Source organism: Haliotis cracherodii, unplaced genomic scaffold (assembly GCF_022045235.1).
Source record: "Haliotis cracherodii isolate W230 unplaced genomic scaffold, xgHalCrac1.p SCAF_5, whole genome shotgun sequence".
NCBI classification, from domain to species: Eukaryota; Metazoa; Mollusca; class Gastropoda; order Lepetellida; family Haliotidae; genus Haliotis; species Haliotis cracherodii.
The window spans coordinates 64123035-64149670 of record NW_027266308.1 but is presented as its reverse complement, the minus strand read 5'-3'; the positions used below and the strand labels follow the sequence as shown (position 1 = coordinate 64149670).

Sequence of the window (26636 nt, the reverse complement as noted above, 5' to 3'; positions counted from 1 at the left end):
TAAAATTCAATTAAATCAAAACAAAGTATGTGATGTTTAGTCACCGTAACATTGACTAGAGATATGTTTTGATTTTCAATAATCAACACTTAGAGCAAGTAAATACTCACAAACATCTTGGTGTAATATTGACAGATAATGTTAAATGGCCGCGACATGTACATGGCGTGATACAAACAACGTCAATATGGTGTCATTCATGAGAAAATTAAGTATGTATACTTACTGAAACATCGAACATGTACCAAATGTATTTACGTCCTATTCTAGAAGACTCATCTAAAGGATGGTTGATCTGTAGAAATAACTGGTAGACTAAAATGGTGCAGTTGGAAGCAGGAAGAGTGGCTACAAACTGGTTAAGAACAATATTCCCGATTATCTTTATCTTTTAATTCTTTCAACAAGTGAAACGTTAACTGATTATAACCTACGAAACAAATTTAATCTTGCGACCCCGGATTTAGACTAACATTTAGTCTCTTAAGTCTTATATTACACAATAGTCTTCTTGACTCTAAAAATAAACAAAAAATTCTCAATGCTGATTTCATATAGAGCTAGCTAGAGCTGTCTAGCCTTGCTTTTGTATGCGTCTCTCGATTTTATTTTCATAAAATAAATATATTCCACAGTCATGGTGCAGGACTATCCCGGATTAAGGACAACTATTCTGCAAAATCCTTTATTTATGATGGCAACTATATGTGGAATAAACCCAATTCAATAGTAACAGGAGCAAGTTAATTGCAAGTATTTTAACAAAAAGTAAGCCAGAAACAAAACACCGTGCCTTGTTTCGTTTTTCTTTCAGTAAACAGGAAGGAAATATTATTTATACAAGGTATGAATGCAGTAATCTTAAAGCCGACTTTTTCAAGTCAAATCTGACCGTAAACCATATCTGTATTTGTGGCTCAGACTCAAAGTAATTTCCGTGAATGTCGTAATGACAGTAGATCTCGGTAATGACTATTACATACATTTTTAACTTTGACATAACATTTGATATTTACATAAAACTCGAATGCCAGTGTCCTCGAATTCCCCTTTAAAGCTGTACATAAATATCTTATGTCAACTAAAAGATTAAACTAATTTATATCCTTGTGTCTAATTAGTTATGTTGTAAATAGTTGATTGCATGTATATATATTGATTTATTGATAATTCAATACTATTAAAAAAGAAAGGATCGAGAAAACTCTTGCAGTTTTTTTCCTAATTCATTATCAATAAAATATGTTTAAACAATATAGGCATTTGTGTTGTTGTTTTTTATCCGGCGTAATGGTATGGTCTGAGAAAAAGAAAACATGTACGCAGGTGTACGGAATAATAACACTTTGAAAATATAACACGAACAACCGATGGAGAACAAATTTTGTTGATGCCCCCCAAGGAGCGCGGTATAATGGGGGTGGCGGCAGCTGCAGCTGGAAAGCGTCATCACGTGTTAACAACGTCACTTCCGTTGCATTTACACTAAAGAATAAATTAGGACACATGACCACGTTGTTCTGGTAAGTTTTATTACGTGGCTTTGTTTATGTTACCATGTAAACATGTTTTCGGGACAACGGTACACTCACTAAACATTAACAGTTATTCATTGTTAACCGTAACGTCCGAAATTAACTGTTACAGTAATATTTAGGTCATTAAAGGGAACGGTATATTTCGCGGGAAATCACACAACCACTTCCGCAATAATGTTGGCTCTTTGCCCGAGTGATTTGTTTACAACCTAATGTGATAGGCAGTACAAGCATGGGGGTACTGTTGTCACGTGTTGTGTAAAACGATGATTAATTCCAAGGAAATAAACCACGTACTATGTAATTTTGTTATGATATCATGTCGTGATTTTTGTGGGTCATTACATATATAGCCTACGTCATACAACGGATCTTCTTTATTAGGCCTGACAGCCTTGCCCTTGGTAATAATTTCTTCAGTCTCAGCCACCAAGTAAACACTACTAAAATATGCATTACACTCCACAATACTAAGTCTCGAGATCCACTCTATTTCATATTTAGCATGTTTACAAAATTCGTGACAACGGTGATCTATTAACGGTTTTATTTGCTTGTGTGCAAAGATCATAGACCAGTCATTAATGTTATATATGTTATTATTGTTTGCATATTAGATGAACCTCTGTTTGAACAATAATTCTTAATGCTCACAATAAATTTCTTTAAACGTTATTGATAATTATTTCTAGAATGTATCTTTACCTGCTTAATGCATATATTATATATGATTTGTTTGTTTGTTGTTTCACGCCACACTCGGCAATATTCCAGCTACATGACAGGGGTCGGTAAATAATCAAGTCTGGACCAGACAGTCCAGTGATTGACATAATGAGCATCAATCTACGCAATTGGAATAAGATGACATGCATCAACCAAGTCAGCGATCCAGACCACTGGATCCTGTTAATCGCCTTTTTTGGACACATTAGTGTATCTTCCATATAAAAAGCTGTTTTTTTGGGAATTCACTTTCTGAGTTTAATGTTCATTGTATTAGGCTGAATAAAGAACTTCACATCAACAGATCAAAGAGCTGCAGAATTGATCAGGCCATGTTTGGGGCGAGTCCATATTTACTAACCAGGTACCCAACCCCCTATTACCCGACTCTACCTGGGTACCCACTGTAGGCCTCAGGAGATGTCTCAAAATGTCCGATTGGGAACATTTTTAGCATAGCCCTGACAAAACGTATTTAGATACACATATAAAACAATGTGGTCATTGTTCATACACTGAGGTTGTATTAAATTATATCCTTATTCAACCATATGAAAAATCAGAAGGAATGGGTGCATAGTCAGAAAGAAATGCGAATATTAGTGACTTGTAGTGTAACCATAGAGTTCTAGATAATATTTGTCATTAAACAATCTTATCATGTGACTAACCAGGGGTCCGGTAGTCCTATGGGTACCTGGATCCTACTCAATACCCACCCGACCCAGGTACCCGAGTTACCCGTCCAAGCCCTAATTCGGACACTGATGCTAATGACCAAAGGTTGCATCAGTTTACTTATTAAACTGCAAAGTCAGAGTGGCCAATGACTTCATGGCTCAGAATCAACTGCAACAACAATAACACAACAGCACAATGGTTTAAATATCAATACACAATGACGTGTCTCATATCATGTTGTTGAGGTTATTGATATCCTTTGCAGTGAAGTTGAGTGAACCACCTTTCCTGGGCCACAGATCCTAGCCTTATGATTGAAGTAAGCTGAGACCCACTGCATATGCAAGTGTCCTTGTACAGTTATTATGATCAATTTTAAGTGTCCATAACTGATTATGGAGATTAAATTAATTTATATCAAATGTTTATTTCAAATATTCAACTGCCCAACAAAACATTTTGCAGTCAATGCATTGATGTATCCAGAGATGCCACTTAACCTGATGATTTGGTTGTTGCATGTCATCGTAGACCAATGGCGTGGATCGATGCCCATGAAGTCAATCACTGGATTGTCTGTTCAAGACTTGATTATTTACAGACCGCTGTCATATAGCTGGAATATTGGTGAGTGAGGCTTTAACAACAACCAACCAACCACCTTATAGTCCTTGCCAAACAGACCAATAGTTAAGGTGTCATAAGGACTAGTAGAAATTTGCCATATTTACAGGTTTTGCTATACGTTATCATCTTAAGGACTACTGGCCTGAAAATGTTAGTATCTGTCGATGGATCTAGACACATATGTCCTGATGTGATACGTATAGCAATACACATATTTACGTCAAATCACAAGGAAAGTTCTTGACAGTAATTATTTCAGGGCAGGTTCAAAAGGTAAAGCTAGCTGAAGATGTGGCTATATTTAGTAGTGAACTTGAAATCCTAATTACAACACATTTCATGATATTTGAGTGACAAAAATGCTGGGTATCATTAAACGAGTAGTAAGTAATTTATCTTACAAGTGTATTGTCTTGTATCGATACAGAAAAATACATATTGTGTATCGTATCGTCGCATGAAAACTCATGGTGCACTGATGTATCGTTTCACACCTACCGTGTGTCTTCCTATAGTGGGGTGCGGGGCGGTCGGGTAGCCTAGTGGTTAAAGCCGAAGACCTGGGTTCGATTCCTGACATGGGGACAATGTGTGAAGCCCATTTCAGGTGTTCCCCGTCGTGATATTGCTGGAATATTGCTAAAAGCGGAGTAAAATCAAAATCAAACTCACTCACTCACTCCTATAGTGGGAATAAGCAATAAGCACCTGATGGTCGTTGAACCATATCACTAAGTGAGGGTGAGTGCATGCAGCATGAAGTTTGACACAACCAGTATTAATTAATGAAAGGTCCAATAATGGATGCATTGCATTTATTACCAGTGGGAATCGTGTGTGCTGAACTATCACTACTTGCAATATTGTTTTAAGTAATTAAGTGAAAAGATGATTCATATTTATGTATAATTTTTGATGATGATGCTACCTGCCTAACACACTGAAACTGCCCTAGCAATCACTGAACCTGCGAAATGGCAGATGAGTTGGGCCTTGACAACATGTCAGGTAAGGCCAGGAAATGGGGTTGTGAGAAGGTACTGGAAATGAACTTCCCTGTAAAGGCCCAAATGGTCACCATGGTAACACCTTCCCAGAAGTTGTTTTAGTACAAATATTTACATATTTGGAATCTTTTGCAGTACACTTTCTGCTTATTGTTTTGATCTATTTTCACAAGTTACACAGCCCTTATTCAAAACAGAATGTACTCCTTTTTACCAAAACTTGATTTTAGTGTCAGTGAATTAAGATAATCAATGTTTGAATAAACAGTGATAAAATAACAAAATGATCCTGCATAAGGGCAGAGTCGAATCCAAATTTACTACCCAGGTACCCGACCACCTATTAGTATTGCCCAACCCTACCCGCTGTAGGTGTCAAGAGTTGGGCTCAAAATGTCCAATTAGTAATTGTTTTCCTGGGCCCCTGGCAAAAGGCTTTTAGATACACATTAAAAACGATCTGACCATGAATACACTGAAGTTGATTGAAGCCATATCTTTACTCAAGACATATAAAAGTAAGAAGGAATGCTCCTATAGTCAGAAAGATATAGGTACATTAGCGACTTGTAGGTAACCATGGAGTTATAGTAGTGAATTGTTGTCATTAAATATGTCGCGTGACTAACCACGGGCCCGGGTAGTCCTGTGGGTACGTGGGTCCTACTCAGTACTGGCCAGACCTGCGTTCCGAGTTATCCATCCAAGGCCTACCCAGCATACAAACACATTGTTTCTAGTTCTCACTAAGTCAGTATGTTGCGTTTCATATGTAATGACATGTCTTAGATATAAAAAAAAAAACATGCAAGCATTTATTTCTAACAATGCCATAAAAACGTTTTGAATTAAGTGTTCAAATATTTCTTGAATTGATATGAACACTGAATACACTTGATGGCCTCGCGCGCCGGAATAGCCCTCAATGTTATGAGGTCAATCCACAAACGGAATGTCAGCTTGAGTGCAGCCACAGCATCAGTAATAGTTGTATGTAATGTCTGCCATGTTATGGCGGCTTTCCGAGCATTTGAAGTACTCTTCTCGTCATAAAATGCAGTTTCTTCCGTTAATAGCAGTAGTCCTCACCAGATAGTGAGAGTATTTGTGTAGTCTGACCAATGCTGAAGCATTAATGTGGACAGCATTGGCCAGGTAATCGTTGAGGACATTATCGGAATTGATGATAAAATGTTTTATTGCCAATTAAGATTATTATGGATAACACAATGTCTGTGGTGGGCTGTTTGTCCCCAATGGCAGTGACAAGCTTCATCGACAGCTCCTTTCGACATAGTGGAAGATAGGGTTGCAGCCAGTGCCTCCATCAAAATGCAGGATTTGGTTGCTTAGTAACCTCTTGAAGATTGTTTGTTGACATGGTAACCGGTTGATGGATAGGTCCAATCACACTACAGGCCTTTAAGTTGGGGAAGAAATGTGTTGTGTGCAGTGCTGAGGCGTGGGGTTTAATTTGCCGATCTGCAGATTACTGACATCACTGTTGCAGGCGAGAGATTCAGCTCCGATAGAGGCAACCATTGCTACTGATCGAGGAGTAATTAGAACATCTCGTGAGCTGCAGGGAGTAATTAATCACACCTTAAGAGTAGAATATGTAAACACACTTTTACTTATAGTAATAAAATAGCTCAATCCTGTCACTCTTTAGAATGAATAATTGAATATCAGTGTGATAGGCCAGCATACAGAAACATTGAAGATAAGAGCAGAAAGTTTAACACCTTAAACACGTTAAAATCTCATTTAGTTTAGAATATATTTTTTATAAAAAACTCTTAATCCATTTTTTGGAATTAGGGAATAGATACTGGGATCTTTAATTGTATAATTTGCTAAAACATACATTATTTTTTTCTGGAAAAAACAGTTTGCAGTGCACAAGAATGGATTTTTACAGAGACTGGTTATTCTAGGATCAATATAGCCCTCTCTGTTCACAGTGTCATGAATGTCACATTCTCAGCTGCATTTGGACTCAAATCATCAAATGCGTAATTACTGTTTTATAATAAAGTGGTTTGGGTGAGTGAGTGAGTTAACATTTAACATAGCTTCGGCAATATCTCAGCCATAGTGACAGTAGCATATTCTGCATTCATAAAAAACTACAGTGAAATAGTTGGGAAAATAACACATGCAATATACAGTAAACTACATTTATAACTTACATGCTTATAATGAAATGTTTACAACGAACTATGTTTATAACAAACTAAAATTAGTGGTCCCTTTGAGATTGTTATAACCATAGTTAACTGTAAAACAAAATGTACAGTTCAAAGTAAAACCTATCAATAACAGGAACTACAATAAAAGCATATTTTTCAGCATATATTCATAATTGACAATATAGTACAATTTCTTGCAGATCTTTTTTAATCAAATATCTGATAACATGGTGAACAGATCGTTCAGACTTGTTGCCCTATATTTTCGAATCCCTTGCGATTGCAAAGAAAACACAGTTGAGCAAAATATTTTGATAAATTGTTATTGTGTGACCAGCCACCAAGAAGTGGCTTATTACTTTTAGCAGTACTGCAGAACCATTTGGTTATTATCCTTTTCATTGATGAAAGACTAAGCTCTGTGTGATGTGGCAATGGTTTATCTGTATCAACATTCAGTGAAACAAAGGCTGAGATAACAGGTGTTTGTCTTAATGACCTGGTGCCTTGCTAAGTTGAAACAACTGGTATTTCCCAAAGTTTATCGGCTCTGGCCTGACCTGGCAGTTTTAACCCATGGATTCCTGCCTGCTTGGAAAATCAATGGTCAAATATGTATACAGCCTTTCTCTAGCATTTATGTGGCCCAGTTGTCATGGAAACTGAAATGTATGCACTAGAGTTCGATTCAACATGTGGCTAGGGTTCAACAGGTGTTGGCTGAACTATGAGGAACGTCAACAGTGTGCAGCATTAGAAGTGTTTTAGCTGCTAGTACATGCAAGTAGGTGTTATAGTTTATTATACCTGTTAATTTTGTGAACAATAATAGCTGCCAGCAGTTTAGTGAGTTTATGGTATTTTGTAACAATTGTGTGTAACAATTTCATGGAAAGCAGATATTTTGTTTCGATGCTATCCCTCTCTGTATGGAGGTCTGAGGACACTTCCATATAAGGTTGTGTCAGGTGAACTCGGAGCAAATTTTGACCACCCAGTCCGGCGTTTCAAGTTTCTATGATAATTTGGCTTAATTATTGCCACCTTAATTCAGAAAACTTTGTGAAAGAAAACTGCCACAGAACACAAATATTATCTTTATGGTACTCCCTTTGAGGGTGGGCATCATGGTGCCTAGAAATGACAGTATGTATAAAATATCCATGAGAATATAATTGCACAGCTTTATTATTTTGCATTTGGAGGTACCTGGTTATGTTCCTTTTGGAGAAACAGAAATAAGATGTGCTGTTCTCAATGCTATGCTGTAAGTGTAAGAACCATGAAATTGGCTGTGGTCGATAGTTAATATGTAAATCAGTAAATGTGTGAATCAGACTTTAGTGTCCCTGTTACTAGCGCTGATGAAGTAACCCAAGTTACTAGCACCGATGAAATAGCCCCAGTTACTTGCGCTGGTTAAGTAGCCTCAGCTACTAGTGCCGATGAAATAGCCCCAGTTACTAGTTCTGATGATTTAACCCAAGTTACTAGCACTGATGAAATAGCCCCAGTTTCTAGCGCTGATGAAGTAACCCAAGTTGCTAGCACCAATGAAATGGCCCCAGTTACTTGCGCTGGTTAAGTAGCCTCAGCTACTAGTGCCGATGAAACAGCCCCAGTTACTTGCTCTAATGGATCTGTGATAATCCGGGTTGTCATAAGAGGTGACAATGCTTGTCGTTAGAGGCGACTAACAGGATCAGGTGGTCAGTCTTGCTGACTTGGTTGATGCATGTCATCGTATTCCAATTGGGTAGATCAATGCTCATGATGTCATTCACTGGATTGTCTGGTCCATATTGGATTATGTACAGACTGCCGTCGTATAGCTGGAATATGTTACTGGCACAGATGAAGTAGCCCCAGTTACTTGCACTGGTTAAGTAGCCTCAGCTACTAGTGCCGATGAAATAGCCCCAGTTACTTGCACTTGGTCCCGATTTATTCAGGCATGTGATAATTCCATCTGAAGTCGTAATTCCGTATTTTTTTATCTTTATATCTTTCTGGGGTCGATACAATAATTTCTAGTAAAAACATATTACACAGTTGCTGATTGGTTGAAAGATCCTTTGCGTCAGATCAACGTAACAATCGCAGCTGTTTCTCAGTGTCTTTTCTCTAATGCTAGCATGGCTGAGCTGAAATGGAAAAGTTTGATGGAAAAGGAATCAAAAACTTCTATTAGGGAATTTACGACTTTGGAGATTTCATTTGCTAAAATGCCTGTTATTATACTGATGAAGTAGCACCAGCTACATCTGATGAAGAAGCAGTCTCTTGATTTTGTTTCCTTCGATATTTATCACGATGAAATATCAATACTGGCATATAACAGCATGTTGTGGCAGTGTTTTATGTCACAGAGAGAAACCAATACTAAGGAAACAGGTACCACTACTAAATTCCTCCTCTCCTTACAAATAATTGGGGCGGTCGGGTAGCCTAGCGGTTAAAGCGTTCGCTCGTCACGCCAAAGACCCGGGTTCGATCCCCGACATGGGTACAATGTGTGAAGCCCATTTCTGGTGTCCCCCGCCGTGATATTGCTGGAATATTGCTAAAAGTGGTATAAAACCATACTCACTCACTACAAATAAATCACTGGATTGTCTGGTCCAGACTTGATTATTTACAGACCGCCATCATGTAGCTGGAATATTGCTCAGTGTGACGTTAAACAACAAACAAATCTTACAGATAACCCTATGGAATTAGAGGGTAAATGTTTGTCTACGCCTGATTTCTCTATATTTCCAAGAATACAATGCTTAGTGTTCCAGGAGAGCCCCTCATAAAAGGCCTGCTTCTGTGGCTAGTCAGTCCTACATTTTGATCAAACAGTTGTATTGGTAGAAGCCGTTTGTCGTGTCGGAATGTTTGGAGAGTTTAGCCTGGACTAACCCTGTCCGCCAGTATTTTCCAGGGGGACATTACGAAGTAACTCATGGTGTTTGTAGAAACTAATCTATAATTGATAAAACGATTGTATTTCCTTCTGTTTCATAAACAATCTTTGATTTGACAGATTTACTTACTACAAAAATCATTATACTTTGGAATAGAAACTGTCCTAGAAGTATTTTTAAATGTCTCCTGCTCTTCGAAAAGGGAATCTTGGGGATTGTTATTATGGTACTTAAGTCTAGGGAGTTGGGATCGTAATTAAGAATGAGACTTCTGATGCACCTTTTACAGGATTAATAATTGAGGTCAGAGTTTAAAAAAATGAAAGGAATTTTAAGGTTTTATTTTTTGTTATTTTTTGTTTTATTATTTGAACTAAATATGCAAGAAGTATTCTTATAGTTACATTTTGATGTGATGGAAACAGCATACTTTTCTTAAGAGATTAAATGCTTCATGGCCTTCCTATTTCTAAAGTAACAGGTTGGGCTTCTGGAGAAAATTTTAAATATCTAGACAAAGCAAGTTACCAATACATTTTGCAATTGTACATATCAAGTGCAACTATACATACAAGTTTTAGTTACTGGTCTTCAGCAACCTTTGCTTGTCTCCACTTGATCTTTCTCTCTCTCTTTCTCTCTCTCTCTCTCTCTCTCTCTCTCTCTCTCTCTCTCTCTCTCTCTCTCTCTCTCTCTCTCTTCCCCATCCCCCCCCCACCCACCCCTCTGTAATTATCAATTATCTGAAGATTGGGGTTAGAATTGGTCTTGAGGAACTCATGCTTGTCATTAGGTTGTCAACAAAATCACTGACATGGTTGATGCATCTCATCGTATCCCAATTGCTTAGATTGATGGTCATGTCAATCACTGGATTCTGTGGTCCAGACTCAATTATTTACAGACTGCTGTCATATAGCTTTAATGTTGCTGAGTGCGGCACTAAACAAACAAACAACCATGTTTTAGGTTAGTCATGGTCTTGCTCTAACGCCATAGAGACAGAATCTCGTTATGTTGACTTAACGATAGAGTAATGAAATGATTGGTGTGCGAACATGGTGGACGTTGCTTCCGAATGTCATCATCATGCATAGATTTTGAAACACAGCGCTGGTGCATATAAGGCTGTAGTAATGGTGATTATACTAATGATATCACACGCTGATTGCAGTAAGGACATAAAATATTCAGTACACCAACAGGTTTATGACCATTTCATTTCATTTAGGTGTAGATGACAAGGCCCCATCACATAGCGTGATAAGTGCATAATAGGCTGTTCTGGGGCCCCAAGAGTCCAAGAGGGCCACTGTATCGGGAGCTTGGTATCCAGTTATCATTCGGTGTAGACAGTCTCCAACTTGTAGATAACAGTCAACCTGTAAATCTAATGAGTGTGACCTCGGTGATGGATAAGTTGTCTTTGTGTTAGATGGACTTGGATGTCTGAACATATCGTGCTTTTGATGTATCAGGAAATTATTAATGTTGATGCTGTATCGATACAAATTTACAAATATTGATACTAAATTAATATTTCACTGCCTCAAATGTTAACATTTATAAGATGGACTATGAGTAGGCAAAAATTGTTAATTTAAAACATTTAATTAATCAGCTTTCATATTCAGCATTAAATTAATTAATTGCAGGTGTATGTAGGAAATCTTTAAACTATACACATTCAAAATAACAAATGTTGTTACTGATGTATCAATAATACATGTTATTGTTTTGAGTTGATATCCCAATACTAAATTTGCAATCAATGTTACACCCAGGGTCATTTTCCCGTGGCAAGGGAGTTAACTGACTGTATAAGTCCAGTCACCTTTATCGAATTAGGATGGAAATTCGGGGCTCGATTGTGGCTATTGTGAGTTGTGTCCCTTCAGATTCAACCTCTTATATCACTTGCATAATCTTCAAATTAGATGGCGTCCAGTGAAGACAATCTGATCGATAATCAAGATCGATATTGTAATTATAATATGGGTCTTACTTCGCGAAGTGCATGAAATCAAGTGAGCACCATGATAAATAACATGACAAGATTTGGAAAATATCTGTTGACGCGAAGTTGTCGGAACACATGCTTTGTAAATCCTTTATACGAAAGAAATCTGCACGGCAGTTTACAAACCGGATGTTGATTTGTTACATGATTTTGATTGGACTATGCGTAGTCTGGTCAAATTATTACTCCATAGTTCTAGCGTAGTTCGGCAAGGATGGAAACTGGACTTTGATAGTCAGTTAACTCCCTTGCCTCGGAAAGATACTCTAGATGGACCCCTGTTGTAAGCCGACTTCATCATCTAAATGTTACCCAAACTGGATATAACTTGGCCAATAGCTCTAGTAAACAGTCCTTTTTTATGCATAAACCTATGACTCTTTGTTAAACACATTATTTACATCTTCTTAAACCAGAGGCAGTCGGGTAGCCTAGTGGTTAAAGCATTTGCTCGTCATGCGGGAAGAACCGGGTTTGATTCCCGACATGGGTACTATGTGTGAAGCCCATTTCTGGTGTCCCCCGCCACTCACTCACTCACTCACTCACTCACTCACTCACTCACTCACTCACTCACTCACTCACTCACTCACTCACTCACTCACTCACTCACTCACTCACTCACTCACTCACTCACTCGCTCGCTCACTCACTCACTCACTCGCTCACTCGCTCACTCGCTCACTCACTCACTTAAAAGGGCCTGCAGAATCCTGGGATGATTTTCAGCATGGTCATCATATCGACCACTTCACAAATATATTCTTGTCCCACAAATGGCTGTTGAGGAATCAGTGTGTACTTTAATCTGAGTGAGCGTTTCTGTTATGTGAAAAAGTCAATTGATTTCATGTATGATGTTGCAAATATTCAGGTGAGTTGCAGAGCCTTCAGACATTTGCAACAGGCACTTGTAAAAAGTTTGAGAATCAGTCCTGTTAAATTCCGTTGGGGGTTCCCTTTCTCACAAGAAGCAGGGGAATAAGCACCTGTCTCCATGATATCATTGAATTTAGTAATTTAGTGTTGTGCTGGATTTCAGCAAATCAAATTTATGGGATATTGTTTCAGCACCATCAACATGTTACTGTGTGTGAATCTCAAAAGATCTGAATCTTAAAGATGAGAATTGAATAACTGTAAAAGATTATGAAGGATTATAGTTGTCTTCAGATTCCACAAACCCTTTCACTCATTTACTAGCCATGGTCTAGCAGGCTACTGTTAATTTCTAACACTGTTAATATGTTTGCCTGTTTGAATATGAATAGATATTCATGAGGAAAGCTGTTGCCAGTCATAGATCTTGTTTCCTTGAAACCTTATTCTCAAGAATACAAATGTTGTAGCCTTGCTCTGCTCAAGGCGTTTGTGTCAGCATTTGACGTGTTGGAATATGGATTAATAGACATTAATGAGGTCAGTAATTTCATGTGGTTGTGTTATTGTTTTTGTTTTCAATTTGTTTAGCCTAGTTTATGAAGCATGAATCACAACAAACAAGTTTACATGGTTGTCGTGTTACAAGAAAAAGTCCTGTTCAGCTGAACCAATTTATTTTCTTTTGTGTCACGGATGAGTTTACCCTTAATATTTAATAAGTTAAGTGCTATGCTGGATTGAAAAACATCTTTGTCTTTGTGTTTCTATGACCATTTTGTGGAACCTAAAATAAGTCGATTTCTTGAAACTTTCTTCTTTTCTGCTTGGCATATTGGCCACGATAATCCATTAAAACTAAAAAAAAGGCTTTTCTAAAATTAAAATCAAGGATAATATTTTGAAATTCTTGTTTTTTTTTCTGTCATATAGTTAAAAGAAACGTTAAGGAAATACATGAAAGCATTTTGTAAAACAATTGTTCATATTCATTCCCTGAATAATGATGCGAGGCGGGTAATCCTACTGACTAGACTAATCCACTGGGACTGATGGAATATATCATGTCTCTTTGTGTTTGTCGTTTAAGATCATCATAAAGTCTTTGAAATTAATTGCCTTGTTATCATGTATGATTAAATATGTTTGTATTAAGATGTCTCTTATTTACCTGTACACTGATTAGTGAAACGGTTCAAGCTTACTGCCTGCTGTAGGCGGTAGGCAAGTACAACGATGCAAGTACAATGATGCAGGATGCTACTTGCTCGGATATGCTTAATTACCCTCTTTATCCAAGCTCCACCACGAGCATCTATTAACAAATGCGAAGAACCTTTCGTTTATTTTGCTGCTTACGGCAACTGATGGTGAGTTGAGACTTGACAAATAGCCCGACAGACAAAGAGTTATGGATTCTGGGCACTGGATGTCTTCAACAATATTTACACTGGACTCCTTCCAATCAAAAATTGACATGGAATTGAAGTTTTTGTGCTCTACTGCAGTGGCATCATGTTGCCATGGTAACCAGATGGTGTGGCGGCCTGGTATGTGTAAAAGTATTTGCCACTAACAGGATTTGTGCTATCTTGTCCCTGTTGCGGCGCTGTAATGGTCTCGCCGGGAAATGGGGATACTTGATATTGAGATGGCATCAGTGATTGCGCTTATTACACTTACTGACGCCGCTGTGTCAGACGCCGAAATGGTAAGCTGTTAACACTTCTTTCTAATTTAGTTGAGCCTTAGACCAAGATTGGTGTAATTCTACCGGACACAATTCAGATATTTTATTGACTATTCTGCCCAGGTCGTATAGGAACCCTCATTGTATTGGCTTGTTGATGTAAACTTCTAATGGCCCAAAGCAAAAACAATTCAAATGTGTCTAGGTAATGGCTTCCTGGAAGTCACTGAACTGATAGTGCTGTTGGAATAAGTGAAGTTTCATGTACGAGAAATGACACAAGTAGTTTTATTCCAAGTTGAATTGACATTATTGATATTTCTGAAATTAAAGAAAAGGATATCTGAGAGGACTTGAAGTTGGTCCTCACACATTATATTCAAAAGGGAAGGCATTTGGTATGCATTTTAAAAAGGAAATGAAAGTATGGAAGCTAATATTTACTGGGTGTATCACAGCATACTGTGGAACTTGTGTGTTTCTGAATGTACAGTCGTGTTTTCTTCGTGATCTTGTTTTATCATAAATAGGTGTCAAGGTTGAAATTAAGTTCCGTATTTGTTAGTTCCTGGTTTGAGATCTCACAGATAGCCATGCAACAATAACAATGAAATGAGGCTCCCGTTGGAGTCATGAAACGACCTCATATCAGCACAGCCATCTTATATGATGTACGTGCGGTATAACGTAAATGACACAAACTTACCACTACTGCAGTGTTAGAAACTAACAGTTTCAGTCCACTAGTCCTTATAATGCTAACATATGTAAACATCCCTAAAAAAAGGAAAATTTCTTCTCGTCCTTATGATACCTTAACTATTGGGAAGTTTGGCAAGGACTATAGGACTAGTGTCAATTTCTAACAAAGTACTATATAAATATTGCAAGTCCTATAGATACAACAACAATTTAGTTGTGAGGATTTGCTTCCATGGGTACTTTATGACAACTTTAATCAGTAATACATAATGTTTGTGCATCCATTGGGGATGATATTGGCTTTGAGACAAACCACCATCTCAAGTTTTTCCATGCCTTTGTTGTTAGGGCTCACTAAAAATATTGATAGTCAGAATTATCGTCAATGGGTGAAATATCAACGATTATCGATATAAAATTGTCATCAATAATAACTTACATAAAATATTGTGATAAATAAATATGTGTCACTGCTCAACCAAGATGAGAAAAATGTTGATTTCTTTCAGGATTTCCTTGCTTATTTGCTTTAAGTTAATAGTCCGATATTTATCGATAATTAATCAATATGTAGATGGCAATTATTGATCTCTATAATCTATATCGATGGCCAGCACTACTTGAAAGTCAGTGGCATGAAGTACAATACGAGGCTTCTAAGGGACAGACATTTGATATTGGTATGGGGCTGGAGATTTGATAGGAGACTAGATATTTATCTTTTATTAAAGTAAGAACTCAGATATTTAAAAAAACCACACCATCTTGCAACAATATAAATTTTGTGGCAGACAATGTGTATTTTTAACAGTTTTATATCAAACAGTTGGCTTAACATGGATATGAAACTTCTTCAATGGCTATTAATAGTTTTACATTTAGGGGTGTAACGATTCTCCGCAAGTTGTTGCGGTACATACATGAGGTGTACTGATGTAACTTTAAACAAAAATTGTTTATAAATACTGTTTTCTGCCAGTCTATATAAAAGTTCTTGAGGCATATTTACATTAATTGACTAAAAATTCTTCTAAAACGGTTTTGTGTAGCGTATCGCAACCTTTATACTTTTATTAGAGGTTATTAGCTGAGGGTGTATCCATATCATAAATGTATGTTAGAAACAATTGTATTATGCGAGCCATCAACAAGCATAAAATATTTCGCTATATCCAAGCTGCACCTTGCAGGTAAAACATTGCTAGTGCAGGTTACTTTTATTGTCGGGCTGCACCCAGTGCAGCCAGTGCAGCCAGGTAATATTTCCCCCTGCAAGTAAACAGCAGCAGTTATATTTGATAACAGTGGAAAACTGAATTCCTTTAGAACAGGCTGCAAATCTTTTAGAATCCAGTAAACAAAAGTTCTTGAAAATAGTGTTTGTTTGTTTTATGGTTTAACGCCTCACTCAGCAATATTCCAGCTATGTGACGGCAGTCTGTAAAAATCAAGTCTGGACTAGACAATCCAGTGATTGACATCATGAGCATCGATCCATGCGATTGGAATACGATGACATGCATCAACCAAGTCAGTGAGCCTGATCCCTTAAGTCACCTCTTATGACAAGCGTAGTTGCTTTTTTACAGCAAGAATGGGCTGCTGAAGGCCTATTTTACGGGTCTGAAACTAGAGAAATACACAGGTGGTCTGAATGCAGTGAACTCGGAATAACTCATTCTTAACAATTACCACTAGAACAGTCACTCATGTAGTTACAATCATAAGACAGACACTTGAAACTTCTGTTAAAGTTGTTTACTGGACATCAAGATGTGAAAAGCCATATACAGATTTCCCCATAATAAAATACTAGAGGATATTCTCTAGTTTATTTTCTCTTTGAATTTATTTAATATACAGTGTTTCAATTTATGATAACAAAGTGCATGGTCCAATATTTTACTTCACCTGACTAAAAGTCAAGTAACAGACAGATGGAGGCCATGTCTGACAGTACAGGTCTATTTGGAGGCCATGTTGTCTGACAGTACAGGTCTATTTGGAGGCCATGTTATTTGACAGTACAGGTCTATATGGAGGCCATGTTGTCTATTTGGAGGCCATGCTGTCTGACAGTACAGGTCTATATGGAGGCCATGTTGTCTGACAATACAGTTCTATATGGAAGCCATATTGTCTGACAGTACAGGTCTATATGGAGGCCATGCTGTCTGACAGTACAGGTCTATATGGAGGCCATGCTGTCTGACAGTACAGGTCTATATGGAGGCCATGTTGTCTGACAGTACAGGTCTATATGGAAGCCATGTTGTCTGACAGTACAGGTCTATATGGAGGCCATGCTGACTGACAGTACAGGTCTATATGGAGGCCATGTTGTCTGACAGTACAGGTCTATATGGAGGCCATGTTGTCTGACAGTACAGGTCTATATGGAGGCCATGCTGTCTGACAGTACAGGTCTATATGGAGGCCATGCTGTCTGACAGTACAGGTCTCTATGGAGGCCATGCTGTCTGACAGTACAGGTCTATATGGAGGCCATGCTGTCTGACAGTACAGGTCTATATGGAGGCCATGTTGTCTGACAGTACAGGTCTATATGGAGGCCATGTTGTCTGACAGTACAGGTCTATATGGAGGCCATGCTGTCTGACAGTACAGGTCTATATGGAGGCCATGTTGTATATATGGAGGCCATGTTGTATATATGAAGGCTATATGGAGGTCATGTTGTTTATATGAAGGCTATATGGAGGTAATATTGTCTATATGGAGGCCATGTTGTATATATGAAGGCTATATGGAGGCCATGTTGTATATATGAAGGCTATATGGAGGCCATGTTGTATATATGAAGGCTATATGGAGGCCATGTTGTCTATATGAAGGCTATATGGAGGCCATGTTGTATATATGAAGGCTATATGAAGGCCATGTTGTATATATGAAGGCTATATGGAGGCCATGTTGTATATATGAAGGCTATATGGAGGCCACATTGTCTATTTAGAGGCCATGTCGTCTCCCACAGATGGTGTGAAAAGGAGATAGTTGTAAATGTTTTGTCACACCAGTGGTCAGTCAAGTGTGACGAGATCTGCCACTTTGGGTCAATTCATCCTTCCCTGCCTTCATCTGCAGACTCCAGCTCATTCAATATTCCTCTATTATTCTAACACAATGCGCGCTCACTTTGCTTTGTACCAGAGCAGAGAGCATGAAATTCATACACCGTCGTCAGTAACTCTGAGCCAAGTATCTTGCCCAACTTAACAAAAAACATCCTTCCGCATATCTCCTGGTGAAATGTGTTATTTGGTTGCCATAGCAGTAGACAGGTCGTATTTGGGAGTCTGTGTTGGGGAAACACGACCCCTCACTATCCAGATGTGTTTACCAGCCCACCACACCGTTGTCACAGGAAGTTCTCAAAACCAATAATGTGTATTGTTACCATGGTGATGTGTATCTCGGTGGCTGGTTAGGTCCAGATGGCTTATGGCGGCATCTCTCTCTCTCAAAGCAGAGGCTTGCAGCAGCTGTGGGGACGAGGAGCTGGGGGGAGCCATGCAGTGGTGACAATACAGACCTCCCTGTGTCACACCACCCCTTGCAGTGGGGGGAGGGGGGAGGCTTTAGAAGGGTGGAAGGAGGCCATGGGGGTCGGCCTGCCTTTAGGAGGGTGGAGGGGACATGTGGGAGGGTGGAGGGGACATGTGGGAGGGTGGAGGGGAGCCTTTAGGAGGGTGGGTGTTTGGGGTAACTGCTGGAGGGGTTGTGATGGGTGGAGGGGGATTGGTGTTGAAGGGTAGAGGGGGCCTTAAGGATAGGGAGGGTGGAAGGGGCCTTAGGGTGAAGAGGATGTGTGGAAAGGTAGAGGGGGTAATGGTTGGAGGGTAGAGGATGGATCTGAAGGGGGATCCTGTAGGAGAAAAAACTGTCCACACACCAAACCCTTTTCACCCTTGGTTTACAGCACTTTCATTTACATTGGAAAGGAAAGCTGGTCAGCTTGCTAGTGGCTGGTACAGATTTCAAACGACTAGTGGAATGTTGAAGACTACTAGTGCTGCTTGCTAGTTCCCTATCAATGAATGCTACATTTGTCCACACTATTAAATGAGAACAACCAAGAATGAAAAACTCACCTCACCAGATTCCACTGAGCCTGTATGAAGGAAGTTCCAGTTCATGTTCATCTGGGATGGCTCCCAAAAGCAATCTCAGTGCTAAGGTGATCCTAACTCCCATACTTCAACACTGGCTTAAGGTCATCGTAGTGTTAAGATCGCTCTGTGGAATGGAGCCTAAGTCTTTTAGATCCAAAATACAATACTGCTGAGCTAATGCAGTTTTTATGATTATTTCAAACCCAATTTTATGGAAGACTCTTGGATTTAGGAAATCAGTCAATTCCGTTTACTGTTATTTGAATATCTACTCTGATCCAGACATATTTTATTTTAAATTGACATAACATTTCATTGACATGATTGATGTGTTTGAAATATAAAATAATCTTGACACATCAAGTTCTAGTTGAGGTTCTGCGAAAGTCCTTCAGAGACTTCTTAAAGTGAAGAAAGTGAGAAACTCATGAGGAGATGGTCATTGTATTTGTGAGTGAGTGAATGAGTATGGTTTTTACGCCGCTTTTAGCAATATTCCAGCAATATCACGGCGGGGGACACCAGAAATGGGCTTCACACATTGTACCCATGTCGGGCGTGACGAGCAAACGCTTTAACCACTAGGCTACCCGACCGCCCCTCATTGTATTTGTGACTACCGATGCAATCTTATTCAGATTTAAGATGATATCACTTTTATTCCCATCGATAGCTTAAAACATGTCACTTTCATTACCAACTTCACTCGTAAGAGGCGACTAACGGGATCGGGTGGTCAGGCTCACTGACTGGTTGATGCATGTCATCGTATCCCAATTGTGTAGATCGGTGCTCATGATGTCGATCACTGGATTGGCGGGTCCATAGTCGATTATTTACCGACCGTTGTCATATAGGTGGAATATTGCTTCAAGATGTCACTGTTCAACCCAATTTTAGATATATATAGGGTGTTATGCGATGCAGAAATGTGCATCCAGTACGCACAAATGTATAGAATGGACGCAGAACAAAATATATATTGCGTTCTGAGGGACACACAATAATATTTGTTGTACCAAATTCTTAACAACAGATATAAAGTTCCTGTAATTAAAGTAATTGTCAAATCTTACACCATTGCTTTACAGGACCCTTGAAATTAGTAATTGGGGGTGCTCCGGACCCCTAGTTCTGTAGGTCAAGGTAAAACCCTGTATATGATATCGCCATCATAACCTACTTCAGCAACCAGATATCACTGTTATATACCAAATGAGCTTTGAAATATCACTATTAATACTGCCTCCAGGCTACAAGAAAATATCAATATTATTCAGCTACAGGGTGATATCAGTATTATTCCTACTCAATATATCACTATCATTCCAAAGACCAACAATTTGATGATATATCTGGAATCTGGAGGTGAAATGAGTTTTCATGCGGGGATACGTATCACAATAAGGTTTTTTTCTGTATCAATGCAAGACGATACATTTTCTAAAATAAATTAATTACTTCTCGTTCACTCATCCCTGGTGATGATATAAGTCAATTATCGAAAAATGTTTAGTAATTAGCATTTCTAATTCAGTACTAAAAATTGCCACTACAAACCAGCTATTATTTTTTGTGAAGAGGTTACAATGCAGTTTCACATAAATATGCGTATTGTGATACATATCAAATCGTGACCTAAGTATCGTGGTACCTGAATTGAATTATGACCCATGTATTGTGATACCTATCGTATACATGTATCATGGTACTTATCGAGTCGTGCCCTATGTATTGTGTTACCTTTCGAATCGTGACCTCTGTATCGCCATACATATCAAATCGTGAACTCTGTAACGCGATACATATCAAATCGTGACCTCTTTATCGCGATACTTATCAAATCGTGACCTCTGTATCATGATACATATCAAATCGTGACCTATGTATCGTAATACATATCACATCGTGACCTATGTATCGTAATACATATCAAATCGTGACCTATGTATCGTAATACATATCAAATCGTGACCTATGTATCGTAATACATATTGAATTGTGACCTGCTGTGGTGCTTCACCCCAGCTAGTATCTCCCTTTTGTCTAAAAGATGACGCTGTGTCACGTTTCAGGGTTCGAAAAAAATGTTCACTTGTCCGAGACTAGTGACATTCTGGACACTTTTACCATTAGGTAGATAACCACACTGTAGCAGATCATTAATGCAAACTAGAAAAATACAGATTAATTTCTAACCCTACATATGCACTGTCCACTAATCACTATTCCCACCTACTCTATTGGATGGCATACCCATCGGTGGATCATATATAATGCATGCCTCATTCATACAGCCTTCATTGCTCACTGCACCCGTGCAGCTTTCCCACATGACATTGGGAAAAACGCCACGTTTGCAGACCCTTGGGGTTCTTCAGGCACACTTTTATTTTTATAATGCCATGAAATAAAATTGTTGCATTGGTCGATTTATTGAAAACAAACTGAATGAAAAGGACTTCCTGTTTGTTTGATTTGTTATTTAAAAAAAAACCAAACAACAGAACAAGATCAATTTCTTTGATAAGATTCAGTACTACTCTCTTCGTGACAATTCCTTATGTAACACAGTTTTCACGTTAGAAGGCGAAAAATCGACAAACTGTCAAATATTAAAACACTTTTTTACAAGACTTTTATCATGTTTATTACTTTATGAGACAAGATTAAAATGTGTCAGGTATAATAAATGGTATAATAGAAGGTTCGAATAACTTTTTTTAAATCGAGAGTCCTGTCAACTTTGATATTTTTTTGTAGGGCCCTGTATTTGATTGTATGTGTGTATTTCTCCCATTCAGTATCATGCACACCATAGTTGAAATTGGTGTGCTACACACATAATGTCAGATCTGTGAAGATCTGTGTTGGAATTGGTCTTCAGCTACTCATGCCTGTCATTAGAGATGACTAACGGCATCGGGTGGTCAGGCTCAATATCTTGGTGGATGCATGTCATTGTGTCCCATTTGCGTATGATACTCATGATGTCAGTCACTTGATTGTGTGGCCCAGATTTGATTATTTAGACTGACTGGGATCATATATCACATATACATATGTATTGTCACCCGATGTGCATTTCAAACCCATGAAGATCTGGGTTAGAATATGTCTTCAGTAACTCATGCTTGCTTTAAAAGGCGATTATGCTTGCAGTAAGAGGCAACTAGTGTGATCAGGCGGTGGCTGACTTGGTTGATGCATGTTGATGTCGTGTCCCAATTGTGGAGATTGATGCTCATGATGTCAATCACTGGATTGTCACACATACACACACACACACACACACACACACACACACACACACACACACACACAGTATTGTCACATATAAACATGTAATGTCCCATATATGTAGATATATGTTATATATTTGTAATGTCGCATGATATACATGATATCACATATACACACGTAATGTCATACAATATACATGCTATAACCTCTACTTCATCTCCATCAATTGATCGTCGACATGGATGTCAACTCTGAGTCGCCTCCCGTCCGCCCGGAGCCAAGTAAACAGTGTATGCATGCCATTGAGTCCATGACAAATAGAGTGTGAAGGAATGAGAAGCTGTGGGATGATAAATATAGCTGGTTGGAGGTGATGTGATTGCTTGGCTTTGTATTTACAGACTCGAAGTTGGTGTAGGGCTGTGCAGTAGTATTAACATATTGATTACACATATGGTCTTAGTGAGTTGCAGACAAAATACAATGAATCTTTTCACGGCCATCTTCATCACTGGCTCGTTACAGATTAAAATATCTGTCAATAATTTTCACATCCTTGGTCTCCGGGTCGAAATTTAACTGTTTCAAATCTAAAATTCATGTGAAGAGAGTCCCCCTGCATAAGGGTGCCTAATAAGAGGCCGGGAAGGGAAACTGAATTTGTGCTAGCTGCTTCATCTTGGTTTCCAGGGTAACGATAGCATGTTACCATGGAAATAGGATGCCTAGCAGGAAAAGGGGCACAGCTGTGGCTGTAGCTGATCACATGGGTGTCTGAGTCAGTGATAGACCTAGCTTGCCACACAGCCAACCAGCCAACCAGATTGTCCATAGCCCGACTGCCTTACATTCACTGGCTGCTCTGTGGCTATCACAATACCAGGGATGCTTCGCTACACTTCAGCCCAACTCCTGTCATGTACACGCTTCAGTGACTGTGTTGGTGTCACCAGACGCCATTTTCACCCACCATACCCATCCTCCAGCTAAATATGACGTCCAGGCTTGTACTCATCCCCTCATCTTGTTGTTGCCATCCTTGACAGCAGACAGGGACCATTGAGAAGGTATGTGTATATGTGGCGGCCATTTTTAAAAGGACACGTCTGATACCATGCCTCCCACGGTGGCCGATCGTTTAACCCTCCTACGAAGTTGACAAAACTTTCTCACACGCCACTCATCCACTGGAGGTCATTGACTGATAGTGTGTCCATCTCTTCATCATCTTTGAAGCTGGTTTTATTTATCGAATGTTGTATTTAAGGTAGGAACAATGGGAGAAAAGTAGGCTAATGTTTACAAGGCTCTGTCGACAGCTGTCTTGGTATTGAGGTTGCACTGTGACAGCCCCCAAGACTATTGCAGCCCTCTGAGTCTCCCCTAGTCAGCTGGTCCCCCCCTTGGGTTAGAGGCAGGAATGGCCACTGTTTTGGTATCTCCTATTGTTTAACACTGAATTAGACACTGACAACACTCAACACATTTATTGATGTTAGAGAGGACATGTAAACCTGTTACCATGGTTACTATCATTATCTAGGTGAAATGTTGACAAAATCAGAATGCATTCTAAGTTATTGCATAGTAACTATGAATTATTAACAGAAGTGCAAATAATAAATCTGTGTGGACAAGGAAAGTCAATAGTTTCCTAATATCAGTACTTTTTGCTTTCCAGGTACAAAAGTTGGTATAAGATAAAATATAGGTGAGAAGGGGAAACACAATTCAGAAATAAGTGGGTGCCTGCAATCGTCATTGTCAAATTTAGAAAATATATTTCTACAGAGCTATAGATACACTTACCGTCAATTGGGTTGTTTATCCAGAGGTTTGATGGGGTATCAATAATTTTTAGAAGGTATTCCCAAACATTTTTGACCCACCTGTTTCTTGACATCTGGGTATTTTAACTTGAAAACCTGTTTCGTAACACTCCCTGTAAATCATTGAATACTAAATGAATAGTAGTATACCCATCTGCGTTTGGTTGCGGCTCCTCCGGGAAGCACTTGTTTGTTACAGTTTTTGCAAAGCCAGGCATTGAAGGAAGGCGCTATTTTTTTAATCACCAATCAGCAAATATGCAGCTTCTCTCGAGCTCTGTTGGATGTTGTTATATGCACTGACATTTTTCTCTCACAGAAAGATGCATCAGGGATTTAATAAATAAATGTGCAATTATTTTTTAAGTTAATAGACAAGAGGGTGACCGCTATATATATATACTAGTTGTCAGATAGCAATCTGCCATTTATTGAGGAACATGTAAGTCTCTCCCCGGTATGTTTAGCATACATACTTCAGATTGCTTTAGCAATATGTATTTCAAATAACCATGGTATATCTTACTCCATCTTCATATAAATGTACAATAATGACACTGATATATATATAATAATGTTATAACTGATAATGTTATTATAACTGATAATATAATAATATAAGTGATTATATAATAAGATTATAACTGATAATATATATTATATCAGTAATAAACAGTCAATTTAGCCTCTTTGACCTGATAAACAATGTTTTTTTTTTGTTTAACACCGCACTGAGCAATAATTCAGCCATATGACAGCGGTCACTAAGTAATAAAGTCTGGACCAGACAATCCAGTGATTGACATCATGAGCATCAATCTACACGTTTGGGATACAATGAAATTCTGATTATAACTTTATCTAGAAAACAGAATCTAGAAAATCAGTGGCATTGAGACATTTCCTGATTTTTGCCAAAATTTGATGTTACATTCAGAATGCCAAAAATTGAAACAATCTTCAGGACACTTTAGATGACAGCCATTGAGTGTTCAAGAAACTTCACCGATCTGAAAGTCTACATAATAATTGTTGTCAAAATAGCATGTAACCTTGACAAGCACTTGTCATGCTATTAAAACATTTCAATGGTCTGCCAATTGGTCAACTTATTGGCCTACACATAAATTGTTATTTAACCAGAACAGATCACTGTGCTAACACCTTCATGGTTTTAAATAGCCATGTTATTAAATGTCTTCCCCTAGTCCTTTAGATGATATCTGTTATAAAAACATTAAAAGACACAAAATACTACCAGTCCACATCCAACACTTCCCACATCTCCAATTGTATGGCATTAACTACTAAATAAGCAGAGGCTAACTGCCCTCCAAACATAGAGCTAACTGCTTATATAAACATAATCAGACATCAGAGATTAGAGGGTGTGAAGATATCCCGGGCAGTAAGCATATTGTCTCAGGGTATTCAGACACAATTTAGTGGCAGGCCACAATGAGCTATAACTCCACTGCCGAGTAGCCCCCTAGGCTCTGAATCAACATGGCCCAGCGAACTGTTACATAATCTATTACCCTCCTCATTAATTACTGGCTGCCTATCCTTGGCTAATCTGGATGGACAGTGGGACATCTTTCAGTTGCCAACTGTAGAGAAGCAAGGCTAGTTAGGCCCTTCAGTCCATGCAGTAGGGTGCAAGTGTCACTTAATGGTATATTAGATGTGAAAGTTTGGGATTTCTTACTTGGACTGTTTTTACGCTGGGACTTTCACCTCCAGAACTTTTCCACAAGGTAGGAATATGATGTAGATGTAAAACGTTTTAACCTGTATTACTAAGAATTTGTATGTTCAAATAAATGAAACCTAATGTGAATTTGGTAGGCTTCATAAAATAATAATATGTATTATTTCTTAAATGCCTTTTGCAATGGTAAAAAAGTGTACTTTGGGGTAAATGATAGCCAGTGTGTCTAGTCATCCAAACCATTGTTTTACTGCAAAATGGGAATCTAAAACATACATCTGTGATGTCAAGATGACTTTTGGAAACCTGCTAATAAAATAATAATTACTGATCCATGTCATAGACATTAACAGACATGTTCTTGTAAAGGCTTACACGAAGCCATGTCAAACTTGTTTGAGGAAACACTTCACTTGCCTGAAATTTTAAGGGTTGTCATTACAAAAGACAATATCTTGTGTATATCATTGTATTGACCAGTGATCCTAGTTAATGATGTTATGTTATTTGGTGCAGATTATTGTATGAACTCGTTAGTGCAACCTATACAACTAATGACGCATTGCCAGTCAAATATGTCATAATGTTTCTTACTTTTGCAATATTTCAATAAAAATGGCTCAAATGCCTTTCCCTTGCATGACCCCATTGGGAGAGCCATGTGGAATATGGTCAATTAATTGTTCAATAGTACAATTAATGAGAACAAGAGCTGTGTATCACATGTCTAGATGGGCGGGCAA

General features: G+C 38.4%; 1 protein-coding gene across 5 annotated transcripts in view; it reads left to right on the top strand.

The window, feature by feature from the left end:
* Positions 1 to 1479: 1479 nt before the first annotated feature.
* LOC139442027 (forkhead box protein N3-like) overlaps positions 1480 to 26636 on the top strand; it is a 48449-nt gene continuing 23292 nt past the window's right edge. Inside the window, exon 1 of one of the 5 annotated variants that reach the window (XM_071222781.1) lies at positions 1480 to 1523. The gene's annotated coding sequence lies outside the window, so the exon portion shown is untranslated. Of the gene's footprint in view, positions 1524 to 7534; positions 7556 to 14201; positions 14294 to 23170; positions 23421 to 26636 lie in introns of those variants that run through there. The other 4 variants (XM_071222783.1, XM_071222782.1, XM_071222784.1 and 1 more) reach the window with 4 other exon arrangements.